The sequence below is a fragment of the Salmo salar genome, chromosome ssa02, assembly GCF_905237065.1.
Source record: "Salmo salar chromosome ssa02, Ssal_v3.1, whole genome shotgun sequence".
NCBI lineage: Eukaryota > Metazoa > Chordata > Actinopteri > Salmoniformes > Salmonidae > Salmo > Salmo salar.
The window spans coordinates 26,106,204-26,112,250 of record NC_059443.1 but is presented as its reverse complement, the minus strand read 5'-3'; the positions used below and the strand labels follow the sequence as shown (position 1 = coordinate 26,112,250).

Below are 6,047 nucleotides of genomic sequence, written 5' to 3'. Positions count from 1 at the left end.
AAAGTTGTACATTTCCTTCAACCGGGTGATCAAATTAAGATCCTACATCTGTACCCGTATTATATTTTGCGGCTAAAGCCTGTCATTTCCGTAACACATAACACTTTGTATCTGGAAACAGTTGTGGAACTGGTTTACAGGAACTGAACAATTCAGACATCCTGAAAGGTGATACTATAAATGGCTCACTATATGATCAGTTCTACAGTCAATGTGATCTAACGTATCATTAAATCATTGGATAACTCATGACTGCCCTGCATGACCCCTGCCAGGCAACCCCATTAGCCTGTGTATTTTCCCAGACCCAAATGTGCTATAGACTTATGTCCACTGGCCATGCAAATACATCTGTTGATAGTAAACCTAAAGGGTACCTAAAGTACATAACAGCTTTTCAACCTAAAGGCTTTAGCATTACTTGAATGTGAACTTTATACTGTGTGGTATAGTGAGACAGTCTCTTTTTCCCTTGGAGAAAAAAAGGACAATATTGGGTGTCTGCTTTGGAAGTGAAATGTCTTTACTCAAATCACGGGTGTGCTCTGAGAAGGAATGAGAGAGACACAGAGAGAGAAAGAGAGAGAGAAAGGATTGGCAGGATCACCTGGAGGAGGACGTGAAAGAACCTCATCGCTTTCTTGATAAATGCGGCCCAGCCCTGCTCAACCTGTTCACATTATTTTCTTTCCCAGGAATCTTTCTTGCAAATCAGTCCAGGGAGTTCCTTCATCATAGATAATGTTGTTTGTTCATTTGTTTAGGTCGTAGCTCAAGGAGAGTTGTATGTCCTCTCTCTCTGTGTTTTCAGGCTGGAATCATTGGCAGCAGCTAGAGGATCAGGACATGAATGTCCACTGAAGCGGATGTCTTGGAGGGGTTGGTAGAAAGTTGTTTCGTTGATGAAGAGAAGAGTAATGTCTGTATGTGGGATGACGGGACCAGGGTTTGGTCTGTCTGTGTTCCTGTTGGCTCTGCTTCATCTTCAATGCTCAGGTAGGACTGACTTGGTTGACCTTTGGTTCTGTCTTGCCAATCATACATGTAAAGGTAGTTACTGTAAAGTTACCATATTGTGTTTATTTTAGCCAATATTGGTTGGGCTCAAGAGCAGCCATCCAGACCTAGATAATTGTGTTATGATATTACAAAACTAGTTGAGAATGTAGACAGACAGCAATATTTGCAGTGGTGCCTTGGTTTCAATGATGTCCCTCATATTAGGAAAATACAATCTCAGACCAATTCACATTGGAACAGTCAAACAACCCTTTCCATGAGAAGTAGTGCGCTTTGCCTCCTAGGCAAATGAGGATTAGGCTGTGTCACAGGCTATGACTGATTATGTTGCGTTTCTCTCCTTGCTGTCTCTTCTCCCCTCCCCTTTCTCTCATTCACTGTACCCATCTCTTCCTCATACCCCCTCATCATCCATCCTCCAGCCCAGAAAAAGTACACTACGCTACCAAATAACGTAACAGTGGCTGTTGGCAAGCCTGCTGTCTTCCAGTGTGGTGTGTCCCCTTCTCCTAGACAACTCAACTTCACCATCTATGGTAGCCATGGAAACAGAACCCTTATCTGCCCAGGAGACCACACTGAGTACCTGGCTGCCCAGGTGAGTGGCACAGCCTTAGCTTATATTATACCAACCATCCAGGTTACAGGTATTTGCTCTGTACAGGCCTGGATGACGCAGGTGACCTAATTGGCATGACCATTGGTACAGCTAAAATGACTGAGAAATCCATACAGTAGCTCAATTCAGCAGGCCTGTTGGAGTGCAAAACAATTACTTTCATTGCCTCTTTATTACTTGCTAATTGGAGTCTTTATGCATCACCAGATGAGATAAGATATAATCTCTCTCCCCTCTCTCTCTCTCTTTCTCTCTCTCTCTCTTTCTCTTTCTCTCTCTCTCTCTCTCTCTCTCTCTCTCTCTCCTCTCAGTCAATAAAAGGGTACTGTGATAACACAGGTAAGGAGCTCTTTGCAATATGGCTTATCAGCAGGACGTCCCGCTCTGACAACAACACACGTGTGGTATGTGAGAGCTCAGAGCGACCACTAGTGGATGGATACCTCTGGGTGTACGGTAAATACACGTCTCTAATACACCTTCCCTGAGCATGGTATTGGACATTGTCATCATTAGCTAACCCTAATCTCTTTGTCTGTCTGTCTGTCTGTCTGTCTGTCTGTCTGTCTGTCTGTCTGTCTGTCTGTCTGTCTTGTCTTGTCTTGTCTTGTCTTGTCTTGTCTGTCTATCCTGTCTGTCTGTCTATCTGCATATCCTGTCTGTCTGTCTCTCTATCCTGTCTGTCTGTCCTCTTCGGATACATTTTCAGAGGACGGCAGTTACTTTGCCACCCTCATTGGCTGCGTTATTGGTGGTTTCTTTGGTATCCTCATCGTCATTGGTCTGTCATACACTGTGCTCAGGAGATCTGAGAGGTTCCAGCTCTGTTTCAGTAAGTATCTCTCTCCTTCAGCCCTAACAGAGGATGGACCAGAGAATGATGCCCTGCCCTGCGATGTTCATATGGTTCTCATCTCTTTTCTTGTGTTTGTGTCAACAGGGGGAAAAGACCGTGACGATGACATCACCACAATGGTGACAAAGGAATAAACACACTCCTTTCAATACTGTTGGATTCACTTATTCAACTTCTTAAGGTGACACTTTGTGGGGGGTTTTAGCATATGCAGAATTGGTATTGTAATTTCTATTTTGTTTTATTATTTTCTTATCTAGCAGTATGCAGTATCTGATACTAGCATCAGTTTCCGGTGTTTTTAGTCTTATTCAATGTAGCTTTACATTGGAAGTTAAACTAAATGTTGCATTTTGAAACCTTTTACCAAAGACCATATATCATATTCTCTCTCCTTAGATTTTGGATTTTTTTTTTGCCTTCGTTTGTTCAGCCGCAGTTCTACTATTTGTCCAGCAGAGAGCAGCCATGACAGTACTGGAACTGAAGTTCAATGAAGTTGAGATACTACTAAAGCATTTTAATAATGTACTATAATTTTGCGTCTCTGACTTTTCCTCTACTCCGGAATACTGAAGTTTATGTTCCTTTTTTATACTGCGTTTTATAGCTCCATTAATTGTTTTACAGTTGGCAGCCAGCTAACACCTGTTTTCACTGCATAAACAATAGAGAGCAGGACGTCTGAGTAGCTGTCTAAAGTGTTCCAGTGGAGGATCAGTAGAGGTGGTGCGATGTTGACTCAGCTGGCCTGCTATGCTCTGGTATGACTCTGACACAGACACAACTCACATCACTTCAAATCCCACAATATGCATTGGTCATTTGTTTAGAATTACATACATTCCTTTGAGATGTATTTATATTTTTTATGCATGCTCCCCATCTTCAGAGTGGCTTGTCAGAGGATATGGTCAAATGCTCAATGACCCTTAGATGGTTTGTTTAGTGACAAATATGCCTCCTAACAAGTAAGAGTAGTGTATGTTTTGAGTGTGCCAGCACTAGCGTGCTTGTGTCAGTGCATGCATGAATGCCTACATACCACGCTTTTATTTAAGTCCAAGCTATGCACCATAGTTGTGTCAGTGATGATGCAGACATATTATATGAATACAGTGAGCTCCAAATGTATTGGGACAATGAAAATTGTTGTTGTTGTTTTGGGTATGAACTCTAGCACTTTGGATTTGAAATTATACAATGACTGTGAGGTTAAAGTGCAGACTGTCAGCTTTTAATTTGAGGGTATCCATATCAGGTGAACTCTTTAGAAATGACAACACTTTTTGTACATAGTCCTCCATTTGGACAAATCCACTTATATGTGTATTAAAGAAGTACAAAGTTAAGTATTTGGTCCCATATTCATAGCACGTAATGACTACATCAAGCTTGTGACTCTACAAATTTGTTAGATGCTTTTGCTGCTTGTTTTGGTTGTGTTTCAGATTATTTTGTGCCCAATAGAAATGAATGGTAAATAACTTGAATACTACTTTAATACACATATAAGTGAATTTGTCCTAATACTTATGGTCCCTTAAAATTGGGGAACTATGCACAAAAAGTGCTGTAATTTCTAAATGGTTCACCCTCAAATTAAAGCTGCACTTCAACCTCATAGTCATAGTATAATTTCAAATCCAAAGTGCTGGAGTACAGAGTCAAAACAACAAAAAATGTGTCATTGTCTGAATACTTTTTTTAAAGACTGAACATGTTTCAGGGTTGTTGTGCTAAGAAGAGAGCAGGGTTTTTGTGGAGGGAATGTCTTATGTTTGTGTTGTACCTGTGTGTTTACTTTACCCTATAACCTTTGGATAGCCCACCCTGACTGTCTCTTGTGTGAGCATACGACAATCCTTTCACTGTGGCCACAGGTTCTGTAGACTTTGTAGCTGAGGTATGCACAGTGGTGTAAAAAGTACCCAATTGTCATACTTTAGAAAAAGTAAAGATACCATAATAGAAGAGGACTCAAGTAAAAGTGAGTCACCCTGTAAAATCCTACTTGAGGAAAAGTCTAAAAGTATTTGATTTTAAATATACTTAAGTATCAAAAGTCAATGTAATCTCTAAAATGTACTTAAGTATCAAAAGTAAAAGTATAAATCATTTCAAATTTCTTTTCAAAAGCAAACCAGATGGCACCAAAATTATTATTATATTTTTTTGGGGGGGGGGGGGGTAGACAGGAGCATCATCTTACACTCAGACATACAGTAATTTACAAATAAAGCATTTGTGTTTAGTCAGTCCGCCAGATCAGAGGCAGTAAGGATGACCAGAGATGCTCTCTTGATAAATACGTGACTTGGGCCATTTTCCTGTCCTGCTAAGCATTCAAAATGTAACGAGTATTTTTGGGTGTCAGGGGAAATGTATGGAGTAAAAAGTACATGATTTTCTTTAGGAATGTAGTGAAGTAAATGTATAAATTGCAAAAAATATGCATAAATAGTCAAGTAAATTACAGATACCCAAAAAAACTATGTAGGTAGTACTTTAAAGTATTTTTACACCACTGGGTATGCAGATATGCAGTCTTCCAATCAATTAGTGATAGATGTGTTTGTGTTCTACAGCTTTTTCCTCCTCTCTGCTATATGGTCAGTTTTGAACATTGTGGAAAAGTTGGGTTTGCTGTTCACTTATCATCAGTAATAAATGTCTTAAAACTATTCTGGTTTCATGGAATGCTGTTGTGCTTGTAAAGTACAACAATGGAACACACGTATGTTGTCCCCAATACACACACAAACTTGGACACCACAGAATGGACTTTATCTCACAGTGTTATCAGTCCTTCATGGTGGTAACCCCCTCAGTCTCATGTCAGGTCTTCATATGTCACTGATGGTCCCTCTAACTAGTATATAGCCACTCACATTATTGTATTATCACTCGTGAAGAACTGGGTACGTATTCCTCCGCAGATGCCGCGGCGATATAAATAGTCCCAGATAGCAACACATCACCATGCCAATAATGTGCAGAGGTTCAGTCATGTGTCCCCTCTGAGGAGCCAACATAATGGTGGGAGCCTTAGGTTCTTGACTCTGTGGTTCAGTTCACTGTGTTAGCCTTTTCATGGCTTTGTGTTTTCATTTACTTTCCACACTACTCCAAATGAGAAGCACATGATCACACAGACAGACAGAAAGACAGACAGGCAGGCAGGAAGACAAATCTGTTGTTTACGAGCATATAACAAATACATTCGTATTTTATTTGTTTTGACAGACAGACAGACAGACAGACAGACAGACAGACAGACAGACAGACAGACAGACAGACAGACAGACAGACAGACAGACAGACAGACAGACAGACAGACAGACAGACAGACAGACAGACAGACAGACAGACAGACAGACATCACCAGTAGTGAGTTCTGATCTCTGAGCTATGATAGCTGTCTCTGTGAGTTGGGAATAGAGGTGGAATATTCCAAAGCATTATATTGTATTTAAGGCACCTCCCTCTCTGTGAGGTGAGCATGGTCTCAATCTGATGGTTGTCATGCTTCTCTTCACTCCAAAACTGGCT

The 6,047-nt window shown here is 40.7% G+C and overlaps 1 long non-coding RNA gene across 1 annotated transcript; it reads left to right on the top strand.

Annotated features, from left to right (window-relative positions):
* The first annotated feature begins 747 nt into the window (after positions 1-747).
* LOC123728728 (uncharacterized) lies at positions 748-4,673 on the top strand. The gene is made up of 5 exons (XR_006760465.1): positions 748-996; positions 1,443-1,618; positions 1,951-2,471; positions 2,580-2,676; positions 2,895-4,673. It is a non-coding gene; the product is annotated as an uncharacterized lncRNA (long non-coding RNA).
* Positions 4,674-6,047: the final 1,374 nt, after the last annotated feature.